Source organism: Triplophysa dalaica, chromosome 9 (genome assembly GCF_015846415.1).
Source record: "Triplophysa dalaica isolate WHDGS20190420 chromosome 9, ASM1584641v1, whole genome shotgun sequence".
Classification (NCBI taxonomy): Eukaryota; Metazoa; Chordata; class Actinopteri; order Cypriniformes; family Nemacheilidae; genus Triplophysa; species Triplophysa dalaica.
In genome coordinates, this window is record NC_079550.1 from 23,482,355 (window position 1) to 23,500,974 (window position 18,620).

An 18,620-nucleotide genomic window follows, 5' to 3' on the forward strand; every position below is an offset into this window, starting at 1 on the left:
CTCAAAAATATTTATGCAAACTTTTGTGGACATTTTTTGTTTGTTTTGCCTCACAATATTTTTACTTAACTTAAGTTAACTTCAATTTCTAATTTTTAAACCTGTATATTTTCCATGAACCTGATCATGTTTGGCATTAAAAAGCGCCGTATGATGGCAAGAATCTACAAAAACAGACATAGTGAGAGCAGAAATTCGTTTCGATCAACAAACTTAGTCTTTGTTTGGAAGGTTAGACTCTGGTGTTTCACAAAACAAGTTATTTAAGAAATGCAAATGAAAGATATTGACATGTGAAGTTTTATTTGGTTATTATTTGCTTAAAAAAACAACTATTAGTATTTGTAAGCGAAAATAATGATTTAATCACTTTTTTAGAAGGTAAATCTTTTAAACCATGGTCTTTTTTCAAATTCAGTTGAATGCATCTCCCTATGGTTCAACTTGCCCCCTGACGTGGATCAACTTTCCCCTATCATGGGGCAAACTAAGCCACTGGAGCACTTTTTACCATGTGTCAGAGATGTGTTCTTATATTTAGAATCTGAAATTAGATGAAATACTTTTATTGCACGTTTATCTCGTTTCTTTCATCTTGAGGACCACACACGTAAAACGTGGCTCATCTTACCCCACTCATCCCCTTTATTGTTTGAAATATGCAGTTTATTGTGGTTTTGTATGTCACTTGTTTCTGATGAGAGAGAGCGCGCGCGCACACACACACACATACACACACACACACACAGTAGTGAGAGAGAGTGAGTGAGTGAGTGAGTGAGTGAGTGAGTGGATGAGCTCGAGCTCCAGTGATCTTCAGGCCTGCGTGTCTCTCTCTCTTTCTTACTCTTGTCTGTCGGACCCGCGCCTTTCCACGCATTCATTTCACACGCGTGTTGAACAGTAAGTGTACGTGCATGAACAAGTGTGTGTTAATTGAGTATGTGTTTGAACAGATCCACTGTGTGTGTGTCTGTGTGTGTGTATGTGTGTATGTCTGTATGTATGTATGTATGTATGTATGTATGTGTGTGTGTGTTTGATAGCTCTCTTGTTTGCGTGTTAGTCTGTGCTTGGATGTGTGTCCTTATGATCTGCGTGTAGTCTAATGTTGTTGTTGCTGCTATGATGTGTTGTCGTTGGTGTGTGTTTGCGTTTCTATGCTCCAGTCAGACGTCTGTTAGCATTAGCATTAGCACCAGGCCTGTTAGCCGCGCTTTACTCTTAAGCTTTATTGTATTTCTGCTCTGACGGGAGACTTATAAACATTAAATCACAAATGTTGTCACATTAACATCTTTATTTACATCAGTGTGTGTATTCGGGGGTTTGCATCGCTTGTGTTGATTAGTGTTGTGTAAAAGTGTTTTAAAGCTAACATCGGCTATAGATAAACCGCTGCTTCACACACATATTATTCACATCAGCTGTCAGAATTGACCCCTCTACCTGACAGAATTCACCCCTCAACTGACACAATTTACCCCTCCATTTGACGGAATTAACCCCCTCACCTTACAGAATTCACCCCTCAACTGACTCAACATACCCCACTACCAGACAAAATTGATCACTTATGATCGTGTGTGTGTGTGTGTGTGTTTGTGATGTCACACATGATCAGACATGTGTGTGATGTCACAGGTGATCAGACGTGTGTGTGGGTGATGCCACACATGATCATATGTGTGTGTGATGTCACAGATGCTCACACGTGTGTGTGATGTCACAGATGCTCACACGTGTGTGTGATGTCACAGATGCTCACACGTGTGTGTGATGTCACAGATGCTCACACGTGTGTGTGATGTCACAGATGCTCACACGTGTGTGTGATGTCACAGATGCTCACACGTGTGTGTGTGTGTGTGTGTGTCATGTCACAGATGCTCACACGTGTGTGTGTGTCAAGTCACAGATGATCAAACGTGTGTATGTGATGTCACAGATGCTCACACGTGTGTGTGTGTGTGTGTGTGTGTGTGTGTGTGTGTGTGTCAAGTCACAGATGATCAAACGTGTGTGTGTGATGTCACAGATGCTCACGCGTGTGTGTGTGTGTGTCAAGTCACAGATGATCAAACGTGTGTGTGTGTGTGTCAAGTCACAGATGATCAAACGTGTGTGTGTCATGTCACAGATGCTCACACGTGTGTGTGTGTCAAGTCACAGATGATCAAACGTGTGTATGTGATGTCACAGATGCTCACACGTGTGTGTGTGTGTGTGATGTCACAGATGCTCACACGTGTGTGTGTGTGTGTGTGTGTGTGTCAAGTCACAGATGATCAAACGTGTGTGTGTGATGTCACAGATGCTCACACGTGTGTGTGTGTGTGTGTGTGTCAAGTCACAGATGATCAAACGTGTGTGTGTGTGTGTGTGTCAAGTCACAGATGATCAAACGTGTGTGTGTGTGTGTCAAGTCACAGATGATCAAACGTGTGTGTGTGAGATGTCACAGATGCTCACACGTGTGTGTGTGTCAAGTCACAGATGATCAAACGTGTGTGTGTGATGTCACAGATGCTCACACGTGTGTGTGTGTGTGTGTCAAGTCACAGATGATCAAACGTGTGTGTGTGTGTGTGTGTGTGTCAAGTCACAGATGATCAAACGTGTGTGTGTGATGTCACAGATGCTCACACGTGTGTGTGTGTGTGTGTGTCAAGTCACAGATGATCAAACGTGTGTGTGTGTGTGTGTGTGTGTCAAGTCAAAGATGATCAAACGTGTGTGTTTGATGTCACAGATGCTCACATGTGTGTGTGTGTGTGTGTCAAGTCACAGATGATCAAACGTGTGTGTGTGATGTCACAGATGCTCACACGTGTGAGTGTGTGTGTGTGTGTGTCAAGTCACAGATGATCAAACGTGTGTGTGTGATGTCACAGATGCTAACACGTGTGTGTCAAGTCACAGATGATCAAACCTGTGTGTGTGATGTCACAGATGCTCACACGTGTGAGTGTGAGTGTGTGTGTGTGTGTGTGTCTGTGTGTGTGTCAAGTCACTCACAGATGATCAAACGTGTGTGTGTGATGTCACAGATGATCACATGTGTGTGATGTCACAGATGCTCACACGTGTGAGTGTGTGTGTGTGTGTGTGTCAAGTCACAGATGATCAAACGTGTGTGTGTGATGTCACAGATGATCACATGTGTGTGATGTCACAGATGATCAGACGTGTGTGTGATGTCACAGATGATCACACGTGTGTGATGTCACAGATGATCAGATGTGTGTGTGATGTCACAGATGATCACACGTGTGTGATGTCACAGATGATCACACGTGTGTGATGTCACAGATGATCAGATGTGTGTGTGATGTCACAGATGATCACACGTGTGTTTGTGTTTGTGTGTGTGATGTCACAGATGATCAGACTTGTGTGTGCGTGCGTGCGTGTGATGTCACAGATGATCAGACTTGTGTGTGCGTGCGTGCCTGTGATGTCACAGATGATCAGACTTGTGTGTGCGTGCGTGCGTGTGATGTCACAGATGATCACACGTGTGTTTGTGTTTGTGTGTGTGATGTCACAGATGATCAGACTTGTGTGTGCGTGCGTGCGTGTGATGTCACAGATGATCAGACTTGTGTGTGCGTGCGTGCCTGTGATGTCACAGATGATCAGACTTGTGTGTGTGCGTGCGTGTGATGTCACAGATGATCAGACTTGTGTGTGTGTGCGTGCGTGTGATGTCACAGATGATCAGACTTGTGTGTGTGTGTGTGCGTGTGATGTCACAGATGATCAGACTTGTGTGTGTGTGTGTGTGTGTGTGTGATGTCACAGATGATCAGACTTGTGTGTGTGTGTGTGTGTGTGATGTCACAGATGATCAGACTTGTGTGTGTGTGTGTGATGTCACAGATGATCAGACTTGTGTGTGTTCGTGCGTGTGATGTCACAGATGATCAGACTTGTGTGTGTGTGCGTGCGTGTGATGTCACAGATGATCAGACTTGTGTGTGTGTGCGTGCGTGCGCGCGTGTGATGTCACAGATGATCAGACTTGTGTGTGTGTGTGTGTGTGTGTGATGTCACAGATGATCAGACTTGTGTGTGTGTGTGTGTGTGTGTGATGTCACAGATGATCAGACTTGTGTGTGTGTGCGTGCGTGTGATGTCACAGATGATCAGACTTGTGTGTGTGTGTGTGTGTGTGTGCGTGTGATGTCACAGATGATCAGACTTGTGTGTGTGTGTGTGTGTGTGTGATGTCACAGATGATCAGACGTGTGTGTGATGTCACAGATGATCAGACTTGTGTGTGTGTGTGCGCGTGTGATGTCACAGATGATCAGACTTGTGTGTGTGTGTGTGTGTGTGTGATGTCACAGATGATCAGACTTGTGTGTGTGTGTGTGTGTCTGTGTGTGTGATGTCACAGATGATCAGACTTGTGTGTGTGGGTGTGTGTGTGATGTCACAGATGATCAGACTTGTGTGTGTGTGTGTGTGTGTGTGTGTGTGTGTGTGATGTCACAGATGATCAGACTTGTGTGTGTGTGTGTGTGTGTGTGTGTGATGTCACTGAAGATCAGACTTGTGTGTGTGTGTGTGTGATGTCACAGATGATCAGACTTGTGTGTGTGTGTGTGTGTGTGTTTGATGTCACAGATGATCAGACTTGTGTGTGTGTGTGTGTGTGTGTGTGTGTGATGTCACAGATGATCAGACTTGTGTGTGTGTGTGTGTGTGTGTGTGTGATGTCACAGATGATCAGACTTGTGTGTGTTTGTGTGTGTGATGTCACAGATGATCAGACTTGTGTGTGTTTGTGTGTGTGATGTCACAGATGATCAGACTTGTGTGTGTTTGTGTGTGTGATGTCACAGATGATCAGACTTGTGTGTGTTTGTGTGTGTGATGTCACAGATGATCAGACTTGTGTGGGTTTGTGTGTGTGATGTCACAGATGATCAGACGTGTGTGTGTGTCTGATGTCACAGATGATCAGACGTGTGTGTGTGTGTGTGTGTGATGTTACAGATGATCAGACGTGTGTGTGTGTGTGTGTGTGATGTCACAGATGATCAGACTTGTGTGTGTTTGTGTGTGTGAGATGTCACAGATGATCAGACTTGTGTGTGTTTGTGTGTCTGATGTCACAGATGATCAGACGTGTGTGTGTGTCTGATGTCACAGATGATCAGACGTGTGTGTGTGTGTGTGTGTCTGATGTCACAGATGATCAGACGTGTGTGTGTGTGTGTGATGTCACAGATGATCAGACGTGTGTGTGTGTGTGTGTGTGATGTCACAGATGATCAGACGTGTGTGTGTGTGTGTGTGTCTGATGTCACAGATGATCAGACGTGTGTGTGTGTGTGATGTCACAGATGATCAGACGTGTGTGTGTGTGTGAGTGTGATGTCACAGATGATCAGACGTGAGTGATGTCACAGATGATCAAACATGTGTGAGTGTGATGTCACTGATGATCAGACGTGTGTGTGATGTCACAGATGATCAAACATGTGTGAGTGTGATGTCACTGATGATCACACGTGTGTGTGTGTTTGTGTGTGTGATGTCACAGATGATCAGACTTGTGTGTGTGTGTGTGTGTGATGTCACAGAAGATCAGACTTGTGTGTGTGTGTGTGTGTGTGTGTGTGTGATGTCACAGATGATCAGACTTGTGTGTGTGTGTGTGTGTGTGTGTGATGTCACAGATGATCAGACTTGTGTGTGTTTGTGTGTGTGATGTCACAGATGATCAGACTTGTGTGTGTTTGTGTGTGTGATGTCACAGATGATCAGACTTGTGTGTGTTTGTGTGTGTGATGTCACAGATGATCAGACTTGTGTGTGTTTGTGTGTGTGATGTCACAGATGATCAGACTTGTGTGTGTTTGTGTGTCTGATGTCACAGATGATCAGACGTGTGTGTGTGTCTGATGTCACAGATGATCAGACGTGTGTGTGTGTGTGATGTCACAGATGATCAGACGTGTGTGTGTGTGTGTGTGTGATGTCACAGATGATCAGACTTGTGTGTGTTTGTGTGTGTGAGATGTCACAGATGATCAGACTTGTGTGTGTTTGTGTGTCTGATGTCACAGATGATCAGACGTGTGTGTGTGTCTGATGTCACAGATGATCAGACGTGTGTGTGTGTGTGTGTGTGTCTGATGTCACAGATGATCAGACGTGTGTGTGTGTGTGTGTGATGTCACAGATGATCAGACGTGTGTGTGTGTGTGTGTTTGATGTCACAGATGATCAGACGTGTGTGTGTGTGTGATGTCACAGATGATCAGACGTGTGTGTGTGTGTGAGTGTGATGTCACAGATGATCAGACGTGAGTGATGTCACAGATGATCAAACATGTGTGAGTGTGATGTCACTGATGATCAGACGTGTGTGTGATGTCACAGATGATCAAACATGTGTGTGTGTGATGTCACAGATGATCAGACTTGTGTGTGTGTGTGTGTGTGTGTGATGTCACAGAAGATCAGACTTGTGTGTGTGTGTGTGTGATGTCACAGATGATCAGACTTGTGTGTGTGTGTGTGTGTGTGTTTGTTTGATGTCACAGATGATCAGACTTGTGTGTGTGTGTGTGTGTGTGTGTGTGTGATGTCACAGATGATCAGACTTGTGTGTGTGTGTGTGTGTGTGTGATGTCACAGATGATCAGACTTGTGTGTGTTTGTGTGTGTGATGTCACAGATGATCAGACTGATGTCACAGATGATCAGACGTGTGTGTGTGGGTGTGTGTGTGATGTCACAGATGATCAGACTTGTGTGTGTGTGTGTGTGTGTGTGTGTGTGTGTGTGTGATGTCACAGATGATCAGACTTGTGTGTGTTCGTGCGTGTGATGTCACAGATGATCAGACTTGTGTGTGTGTGCGTGCGTGTGATGTCACAGATGATCAGACTTGTGTGTGTGTGCGTGCGTGCGCGCGTGTGATGTCACAGATGATCAGACTTGTGTGTGTGTGTGTGTGTGTGTGATGTCACAGATGATCAGACTTGTGTGTGTGTGTGTGTGTGTGTGATGTCACAGATGATCAGACTTGTGTGTGTGTGCGTGCGTGTGATGTCACAGATGATCAGACTTGTGTGTGTGTGTGTGTGTGTGTGCGTGTGATGTCACAGATGATCAGACTTGTGTGTGTGTGTGTGTGTGTGTGTGTGTGTGTGTGTGATGTCACAGATGATCAGACGTGTGTGTGATGTCACAGATGATCAGACTTGTGTGTGTGTGTGCGCGTGTGATGTCACAGATGATCAGACTTGTGTGTGTGTGTGTGTGTGTGTGATGTCACAGATGATCAGACTTGTGTGTGTGTGTGTGTGTGTCTGTGTGTGTGATGTCACAGATGATCAGACTTGTGTGTGTGGGTGTGTGTGTGATGTCACAGATGATCAGACTTGTGTGTGTGTGTGTGTGTGTGTGTGTGTGTGTGATGTCACAGATGATCAGACTTGTGTGTGTGTGTGTGTGTGTGTGATGTCACTGAAGATCAGACTTGTGTGTGTGTGTGTGTGATGTCACAGATGATCAGACTTGTGTGTGTGTGTGTGTGTGTGTTTGATGTCACAGATGATCAGACTTGTGTGTGTGTGTGTGTGTGTGTGTGTGTGATGTCACAGATGATCAGACTTGTGTGTGTGTGTGTGTGTGTGTGATGTCACAGATGATCAGACTTGTGTGTGTTTGTGTGTGTGATGTCACAGATGATCAGACTTGTGTGTGTTTGTGTGTGTGATGTCACAGATGATCAGACTTGTGTGTGTTTGTGTGTGTGATGTCACAGATGATCAGACTTGTGTGTGTTTGTGTGTGTGATGTCACAGATGATCAGACTTGTGTGGGTTTGTGTGTGTGATGTCACAGATGATCAGACGTGTGTGTGTGTCTGATGTCACAGATGATCAGACGTGTGTGTGTGTGTGTGTGTGATGTCACAGATGATCAGACGTGTGTGTGTGTGTGTGTGTGATGTCACAGATGATCAGACTTGTGTGTGTTTGTGTGTGTGAGATGTCACAGATGATCAGACTTGTGTGTGTTTGTGTGTCTGATGTCACAGATGATCAGACGTGTGTGTGTGTCTGATGTCACAGATGATCAGACGTGTGTGTGTGTGTGTGTGTCTGATGTCACAGATGATCAGACGTGTGTGTGTGTGTGTGATGTCACAGATGATCAGACGTGTGTGTGTGTGTGTGTGTGTGTGATGTCACAGATGATCAGACGTGTGTGTGTGTGTGTGTGTCTGATGTCACAGATGATCAGACGTGTGTGTGTGTGTGATGTCACAGATGATCAGACGTGTGTGTGTGTGTGAGTGTGATGTCACAGATGATCAGACGTGAGTGATGTCACAGATGATCAAACATGTGTGAGTGTGATGTCACTGATGATCAGACGTGTGTGTGATGTCACAGATGATCAAACATGTGTGAGTGTGATGTCACTGATGATCACACGTGTGTGTGTGTTTGTGTGTGTGATGTCACAGATGATCAGACTTGTGTGTGTGTGTGTGTGTGATGTCACAGAAGATCAGACTTGTGTGTGTGTGTGTGTGTGTGTGTGTGTGTGATGTCACAGATGATCAGACTTGTGTGTGTGTGTGTGTGTGTGTGTGATGTCACAGATGATCAGACTTGTGTGTGTTTGTGTGTGTGATGTCACAGATGATCAGACTTGTGTGTGTTTGTGTGTGTGATGTCACAGATGATCAGACTTGTGTGTGTTTGTGTGTGTGATGTCACAGATGATCAGACTTGTGTGTGTTTGTGTGTGTGATGTCACAGATGATCAGACTTGTGTGTGTTTGTGTGTCTGATGTCACAGATGATCAGACGTGTGTGTGTGTCTGATGTCACAGATGATCAGACGTGTGTGTGTGTGTGTGTGTGATGTCACAGATGATCAGACGTGTGTGTGTGTGTGTGTGTGTGATGTCACAGATGATCAGACTTGTGTGTGTTTGTGTGTGTGAGATGTCACAGATGATCAGACTTGTGTGTGTTTGTGTGTCTGATGTCACAGATGATCAGACGTGTGTGTGTGTCTGATGTCACAGATGATCAGACGTGTGTGTGTGTGTGTGTGTGTCTGATGTCACAGATGATCAGACGTGTGTGTGTGTGTGTGTGATGTCACAGATGATCAGACGTGTGTGTGTGTGTGTGTGATGTCACAGATGATCATACGTGTGTGTGTGTGTGTGTTTGATGTCACAGATGATCAGACGTGTGTGTGTGTGTGATGTCACAGATGATCAGACGTGTGTGTGTGTGTGAGTGTGATGTCACAGATGATCAGACGTGAGTGATGTCACAGATGATCAAACATGTGTGAGTGTGATGTCACTGATGATCAGACGTGTGTGTGATGTCACAGATGATCAAACATGTGTGTGTGTGATGTCACAGATGATCAGACTTGTGTGTGTGTGTGTGTGTGTGTGATGTCACAGAAGATCAGACTTGTGTGTGTGTGTGTGTGATGTCACAGATGATCAGACTTGTGTGTGTGTGTGTGTGTGTGTTTGTTTGATGTCACAGATGATCAGACTTGTGTGTGTGTGTGTGTGTGTGTGTGTGTGTGATGTCACAGATGATCAGACTTGTGTGTGTGTGTGTGTGTGTGTGATGTCACAGATGATCAGACTTGTGTGTGTTTGTGTGTGTGATGTCACAGATGATCAGACTGATGTCACAGATGATCAGACGTGTGTGTGTGTCTGATGTCACAGATGATCAGACGTGTGTGTGTGTGTGTGTGTGTGTCTGATGTCACAGATGATCAGACGTGTGTGTGTGTGTGAGTGTGATGTCACAGATGATCAGACGTGAGTGATGTCACAGATGATCAAACATGTGTGAGTGTGATGTCACTGATGATCAGACGTGTGTGTGATGTCACAGATGATCAAACATGTGTGAGTGTGATGTCACTGATGATCACACGTGTGTGTGTGTTTGTGTGTGTGATGTCACAGATGATCAGACTTGTGTGTGTGTGTGTGTGTGTGATGTCACAGAAGATCAGACTTGTGTGTGTGTGTGTGTGTGTGTGTGATGTCACAGATGATCAGACTTGTGTGTGTGTGTGTGTGTGTGTGTGTGATGTCACAGATGATCAGACTTGTGTGTGTTTGTGTGTGTGATGTCACAGATGATCAGACTTGTGTGTGTTTGTGTGTGTGATGTCACAGATGATCAGACTTGTGTGTGTTTGTGTGTGTGATGTCACAGATGATCAGACTTGTGTGTGTTTGTGTGTGTGATGTCACAGATGATCAGACTTGTGTGTGTTTGTGTGTCTGATGTCACAGATGATCAGACGTGTGTGTGTGTCTGATGTCACAGATGATCAGACGTGTGTGTGTGTGTGATGTCACAGATGATCAGACGTGTGTGTGTGTGTGTGTGTGATGTCACAGATGATCAGACTTGTGTGTGTTTGTGTGTGTGAGATGTCACAGATGATCAGACTTGTGTGTGTTTGTGTGTCTGATGTCACAGATGATCAGACGTGTGTGTGTGTCTGATGTCACAGATGATCAGACGTGTGTGTGTGTGTGTGTGTGTGTGTGTCTGATGTCACAGATGATCAGACGTGTGTGTGTGTGTGTGTGATGTCACAGATGATCAGACGTGTGTGTGTGTGTGTGTGTGTGATGTCACAGATGATCAGACGTGTGTGTGTGTGTGTGTGTCTGATGTCACAGATGATCAGACGTGTGTGTGTGTGTGATGTCACAGATGATCAGACGTGTGTGTGTGTGTGAGTGTGATGTCACAGATGATCAGACGTGAGTGATGTCACAGATGATCAAACATGTGTGAGTGTGATGTCACTGATGATCAGACGTGTGTGTGATGTCACAGATGATCAAACATGTGTGTGTGTGATGTCACAGATGATCAGACTTGTGTGTGTGTGTGTGTGTGTGTGTGATGTCACAGAAGATCAGACTTGTGTGTGTGTGTGTGTGTGTGTGATGTCACAGATGATCAGACTTGTGTGTGTGTGTGTGTGTGTGTTTGTTTGATGTCACAGATGATCAGACTTGTGTGTGTGTGTGTGTGTGTGTGTGTGATGTCACAGATGATCAGACTTGTGTGTGTGTGTGTGTGTGTGTGATGTCACAGATGATCAGACTTGTGTGTGTTTGTGTGTGTGATGTCACAGATGATCAGACTGATGTCACAGATGATCAGACGTGTGTGTGTGTCTGATGTCACAGATGATCAGACGTGTGTGTGTGTGTGTGTGTGTCTGATGTCACAGATGATCAGACGTGTGTGTGTGTGTGTGATGTCACAGATGATCAGACTTGTGTGTGTGTGCGTGCGTGTGATGTCACAGATGATCAGACTTGTGTGTGTGTGTGTGTGATGTCACAGATGATCAGACTTGTGTGTGTGTGCGTGCGTGTGATGTCACAGATGATCAGACTTGTGTGTGTGTGCGTGCGTGTGATGTCACAAATGATCAGACTTGTGTGTGTGTGCGTGCGTGTGATGTCACAGATGATCAGACTTGTGTGTGTGTGTGTGCGTGCGCGCGTGTGATGTCACAGATGATCAGACTTGTGTGTGTGTGTGTGTGTGTGTGTGTGATGTCACAGATGATCAGACTTGTGTGTGTGTGTGTGTGTGATGTCACAGATGATCAGACTTGTGTGTGTGTGTGTGTGTGTGTGTGTGATGTCACAGATGATCAGACTTGTGTGTGTGTGTGTGTGTGTGTGTGTGATGTCACAGATGATCAGACTTGTGTGTGTGTGTGTGTGTGTGATGTCACAGATGATCAGACGTGAGTGATGTCACAGATGATCAAACATGTGTGAGTGTGATGTCAGTGATGATCAGACGTGTGTGTGATGTCACAGATGATCAAACATGTGTGTGTGTGATGTCACAGATGATCAGACTTGTGTGTGTGTGCGTGCGTGTGATGTCACAGATGATCAGACTTGTGTGTGTGTGTGTGTGATGTCACAGATGATCAGACTTGTGTGTGTGTGTGTGTGTGTGTGATGTCACAGATGATCAGACTTGTGTGTGTGTGTGTGTGTGTGATGTCACAGATGATCAGACTTGTGTGTGTGTGTGTGTGTGTGTGTGATGTCACAGATGATCAGACTTGTGTGTGTGTGTGTGTGTGTGTGTGATGTCACAGATGATCAGACTTGTGTGTGTGTGTGTGTGTGTGTGTGTGATGTCACAGATGATCAGACTTGTGTGTGTGTGTGTGTGTGTGTGTGATGTCACAGATGATCAGACGTGTGTGTGATGTCACAGATGATCAGACTTGTGTGTGTGTGTGCGCGTGTGATGTCACAGATGATCAGACTTGTGTGTGTGTGTGTGTGTGTGATGTCACAGATGATCAGACTTGTGTGTGTGTGTGTGTCTGTGTGTGTGTGATGTCACAGATGATCAGACTTGTGTGTGTGTGTGTGTGTGTGATGTCACAGATGATCAGACTTGTGTGTGTGTGTGTGTGTGTGTGTGTGTGATGTCACAGATGATCAGACTTGTGTGTGTGTGTGTGTGTGTGTGTGTGTGATGTCACAGAAGATCAGACTTGTGTGTGTGTGTGTGTGATGTCACAGATGATCAGACTTGTGTGTGTGTGTGTGTGTGTGTGTGTGTGTGTGTGTGTTTGATGTCACAGATGATCAGACTTGTGTGTATGTGTGTGTGTGTGTGATGTCACAGATGATCAGACTTGTGTGTGTTTGTGTGTGTGATGTCACAGATGATCAGACTTGTGTGTGTTTGTGTGTGTGATGTCACAGATGATCAGACTTGTGTGTGTTTGTGTGTGTGATGTCACAGATGATCAGACTTGTGTGTGTTTGTGTGTGTGATGTCACAGATGATCAGACTTGTGTGTGTTTGTGTGTGTGATGTCACAGATGATCAGACGTGTGTGTGTGTCTGATGTCACAGATGATCAGACGTGTGTGTGTGTGTGTGTGTGTGTGATGTCACAGATGATCAGACTTGTGTGTGTTTGTGTGTGTGAGATGTCACAGATGATCAGACTTGTGTGTGTTTGTGTGTCTGATGTCACAGATGATCAGACGTGTGTGTGTGTCTGATGTCACAGATGATCAGACGTGTGTGTGTGTGTGTGTGTGTGTGTCTGATGTCACAGATGATCAGACGTGTGTGTGTGTGTGTGATGTCACAGATGATCAGACGTGTGTGTGTGTGTGTGTGTGTGATGTCACAGATGATCAGACGTGTGTGTGTGTGTGTGTGTCTGATGTCACAGATGATCAGACGTGTGTGTGTGTGTGATGTCACAGATGATCAGACGTGTGTGTGTGTGTGAGTGTGATGTCACAGATGATCTAACGTGAGTGATGTCACAGATGATCAAACATGTGTGAGTGTGATGTCACTGATGATCAGACGTGTGTGTGATGTCACAGATGATCAAACATGTGTGAGTGTGATGTCACTGATGATCACACGTGTGTGTGTGTTTGTGTGTGTGATGTCACAGATGATCAGACTTGTGTGTGTGTGTGTGTGTGTGTGTGTGATGTCACAGAAGATCAGACTTGTGTGTGTGTGTGTGTGTGTGTGATGTCACAGATGATCAGACTTGTGTGTGTGTGTGTGTGTGTGTGTGTGTGATGTCACAGATGATCAGACTTGTGTGTGTTTGTGTGTGTGATGTCACAGATGATCAGACTTGTGTGTGTTTGTGTGTGTGATGTCACAGATGATCAGACTTGTGTGTGTTTGTGTGTGTGATGTCACAGATGATCAGACTTGTGTGTGTTTGTGTGTGTGATGTCACAGATGATCAGACTTGTGTGTGTTTGTGTGTCTGATGTCACAGATGATCAGACGTGTGTGTGTGTCTGATGTCACAGATGATCAGACGTGTGTGTGTGTGTGATGTCACAGATGATCAGACGTGTGTGTGTGTGTGTGTGTGTGTGTGATGTCACAGATGATCAGACTTGTGTGTGTTTGTGTGTGTGAGATGTCACAGATGATCAGACTTGTGTGTGTTTGTGTGTCTGATGTCACAGATGATCAGACGTGTGTGTGTGTCTGATGTCACAGATGATCAGACGTGTGTGTGTGTGTGTGTGTGTGTGTGTGTCTGATGTCACAGATGATCAGACGTGTGTGTGTGTGTGTGTGATGTCACAGATGATCAGACGTGTGTGTGTGTGTAAGTGTGTGTGTGTGTGTGTGTGATGTCACAGATGATCAGACGTGTGTGTGTGTGTGTGTGTCTGATGTCACAGATGATCAGACGTGTGTGTGTGTGTGATGTCACAGATGATCAGACGTGTGTGTGTGTGTGAGTGTGATGTCACAGATGATCAGACGTGAGTGATGTCACAGATGATCAAACATGTGTGTGTGTGATGTCACAGATGATCAGACTTGTGTGTGTGGTGTGTGTGATGTCACAGAAGATCAGACTTGTGTGTGTGTGTGTGTGATGTCACAGATGATCAGACTTGTGTGTGTGTGTGTGTGTCTGATGTCACAGATGATCAGACTTGTGTGTGTGTGTGTGTGTCTGATGTCACTGATGATCAGACGTGTGTGTGTGTGTGAGTGTGATGTCACTGATGATCAGACGTGTGTGTGATGTCACAGATGATCAAACATGTGTGTGTGTGATGTCACAGATGATCAGACTTGTGTGTGTGTGTGTGTGTGATGTCACAGAAGATCAGACTTGTGTGTGTGTGTGTGTGATGTCACAGATGATCAGACTTGTGTGTGTGTGTGTGTGTGTGTTTGTTTGATGTCACAGATGATCAGACTTGTGTGTGTGTGTGTGTGTGTGTGTGTGTGATGTCAGAGATGATCAGACTTGTGTGTGTGTGTGTGTGTGTGTGATGTCACAGATGATCAGACTTGTGTGTGTTTGTGTGTGTGATGTCACAGATGATCAGACTGATGTCACAGATGATCAGACGTGTGTGTGTGTCTGATGTCACAGATGATCAGACGTGTGTGTGTGTGTGTGTGTGTCTGATGTCACAGATGATCAGACGTGTGTGTGTGTGTGTGATGTCACAGATGATCAGACGTGTGTGTGTGTGTGTGTGATGTCACAGATGATCAGACGTGTGTGTGTGTGTGTGTGTCTGATGTCACAGATGATCAGACGTGTGTGTGTGTGTGATGTCACAGATGATCAGACGTGTGTGTGTGTGTGAGTGTGATGTCACAGATGATCAGACGTGAGTGATGTCACAGATGATCAAACATGTGTGAGTGTGATGTCACTGATGATCAGACGTGTGTGTGATGTCACAGATGATCAAACATGTGTGAGTGTGATGTCACTGATGATCACACGTGTGTGTGTGTTTGTGTGTGTGATGTCACAGATGATCAGACTTGTGTGTGTGTGTGTGTGTGTGTGTGTGTGTGATGTCACAGAAGATCAGACTTGTGTGTGTTTGTGTGTGTGATGTCACAGATGATCAGACTTGTGTGTGTTTGTGTGTGTGATGTCACAGATGATCAGACTTGTGTGTGTTTGTGTGTGTGATGTCACAGATGATCAGACTTGTGTGTGTTTGTGTGTGTGATGTCACAGATGATCAGACGTGTGTGTGTGTCTGATGTCACAGATGATCAGACGTGTGTGTGTGTGTGTGTGTGTGTGATGTCACAGATGATCAGACTTGTGTGTGTTTGTGTGTGTGAGATGTCACAGATGATCAGACTTGTGTGTGTTTGTGTGTCTGATGTCACAGATGATCAGACGTGTGTGTGTGTCTGATGTCACAGATGATCAGACGTGTGTGTGTGTGTGTGTGTGTGTGTGTCTGATGTCACAGATGATCAGACGTGTGTGTGTGTGTGTGATGTCACAGATGATCAGACGTGTGTGTGTGTGTGTGTGTGTGATGTCACAGATGATCAGACGTGTGTGTGTGTGTGTGTGTCTGATGTCACAGATGATCAGACGTGTGTGTGTGTGTGATGTCACAGATGATCAGACGTGTGTGTGTGTGTGAGTGTGATGTCACAGATGATCAGACGTGAGTGATGTCACAGATGATCAAACATGTGTGAGTGTGATGTCACTGATGATCAGACGTGTGTGTGATGTCACAGATGATCAAACATGTGTGAGTGTGATGTCACTGATGATCACACGTGTGTGTGTGTTTGTGTGTGTGATGTCACAGATGATCAGACTTGTGTGTGTGTGTGTGTGTGTGTGTGATGTCACAGAAGATCAGACTTGTGTGTGTGTGTGTGTGTGTGTGTGTGATGTCACAGATGATCAGACTTGTGTGTGTGTGTGTGTGTGTGTGTGATGTCACAGATGATCAGACTTGTGTGTGTTTGTGTGTGTGATGTCACAGATGATCAGACTTGTGTGTGTTTGTGTGTGTGATGTCACAGATGATCAGACTTGTGTGTGTTTGTGTGTGTGATGTCACAGATGATCAGACTTGTGTGTGTTTGTGTGTGTGATGTCACAGATGATCAGACTTGTGTGTGTTTGTGTGTCTGATGTCACAGATGATCAGACGTGTGTGTGTGTCTGATGTCACAGATGATCAGACGTGTGTGTGTGTGTGATGTCACAGATGATCAGACGTGTGTGTGTGTGTGTGTGTGTGTGTGATGTCACAGATGATCAGACTTGTGTGTGTTTGTGTGTGTGAGATGTCACAGATGATCAGACTTGTGTGTGTTTGTGTGTCTGATGTCACAGATGATCAGACGTGTGTGTGTGTCTGATGTCACAGATGATCAGACGTGTGTGTGTGTGTGTGTGTCTGATGTCACAGATGATCAGACGTGTGTGTGTGTGTGTGTGATGTCACAGATGATCAGACGTGTGTGTGTGTGTGTGTGTGTGTGTGTGATGTCACAGATGATCAGACGTGTGTGTGTGTGTGTGTGTCTGATGTCACAGATGATCAGACGTGTGTGTGTGTGTGATGTCACAGATGATCAGACGTGTGTGTGTGTGTGAGTGTGATGTCACAGATGATCAGACGTGAGTGATGTCACAGATGATCAGACGTGAGTGATGTCACAGATGATCAAACATGTGTGAGTGTGATGTCACTGATGATCAGACGTGTGTGTGATGTCACAGATGATCAAACATGTGTGTGTGTGATGTCACAGATGATCAGACTTGTGTGTGTGTGTGTGTGTGTGTGTGATGTCACAGAAGATCAGACTTGTGTGTGTGTGTGTGTGATGTCACAGATGATCAGACTTGTGTGTGTGTGTGTGTGTGTGTTTGTTTGATGTCACAGATGATCAGACTTGTGTGTGTGTGTGTGTGTGTGTGTGTGTGTGTGATGTCAGAGATGATCAGACTTGTGTGTGTGTGTGTGTGTGTGTGATGTCACAGATGATCAGACTTGTGTGTGTTTGTGTGTGTGATGTCACAGATGATCAGACTGATGTCACAGATGATCAGACGTGTGTATGTGTCTGATGTCACAGATGATCAGACGTGTGTGTGTGTGTGTGTGTGTCTGATGTCACAGATGATCAGACGTGTGTGTGTGTGTGTGATGTCACAGATGATCAGACGTGTGTGTGTGTGTGTGTGATGTCACAGATGATCAGACGTGTGTGTGTGTGTGTGTGTCTGATGTCACAGATGATCAGACGTGTGTGTGTGTGTGATGTCACAGATGATCAGACGTGTGTGTGTGTGTGAGTGTGATGTCACAGATGATCAGACGTGAGTGATGTCACAGATGATCAAACATGTGTGAGTGTGATGTCACTGATGATCAGACGTGTGTGTGATGTCACAGATGATCAAACATGTGTGAGTGTGATGTCACTGATGATCACACGTGTGTGTGTGTTTGTGTGTGTGATGTCACAGATGATCAGACTTGTGTGTGTGTGTGTGTGTGTGTGATGTCACAGAAGATCAGACTTGTGTGTGTGTGTGTGTGATGTCACAGATGATCAGACTTGTGTGTGTGTGTGTGTGTGTGTGTGTTTGATGTCACAGATGATCAGACTTGTGTGTGTGTGTGTGTGTGTGTGTGATGTCACAGATGATCAGACTTGTGTGTGTGTGTGTGTGTGTGTGTGTGTGATGTCACAGATGATCAGACTTGTGTGTGTTTGTGTGTGTGATGTCACAGATGATCAGACTTGTGTGTGTTTGTGTGTGTGATGTCACAGATGATCATACTTGTGTGTGTTTGTGTGTCTGATGTCACAGATGATCAGACGTGTGTGTGTGTCTGATGTCACAGATGATCAGACGTGTGTGTGTGTGTGTGTGTGTGTGATGTCACAGATGATCAGACGTGTGTGTGTGTGTGTGATGTCACAGATGATCAGACTTGTGTGTGTTTGTGTGTGTGAGATGTCACAGATGATCAGACTTGTGTGTGTTTGTGTGTCTGATGTCACAGATGATCAGACGTGTGTGTGTGTCTGATGTCACAGATGATCAGACGTGTGTGTGTGTGTGTGTGTGTGTGTGTCTGATGTCACAGATGATCAGACGTGTGTGTGTGTGTGTGATGTCACAGATGATCAGACGTGTGTGTGTGTGTGTGTGTGTGATGTCACAGATGATCAGACGTGTGTGTGTGTGTGTGTGTCTGATGTCACAGATGA

At 45.1% G+C, this 18,620-nt stretch overlaps 1 protein-coding gene across 1 annotated transcript in view; it reads left to right on the forward strand.

The window, feature by feature from the left end:
• The first annotated feature begins 769 nt into the window (after positions 1-769).
• Positions 770-18,620, forward strand: part of LOC130429044 (protein Smaug homolog 2) — a 32,997-nt gene continuing 15,146 nt past the window's right edge. The window contains exon 1 of the mRNA XM_056757401.1: positions 770-903. The gene's annotated coding sequence lies outside the window, so the exon portion shown is untranslated. The remainder of the gene's footprint in view (positions 904-18,620) is intronic.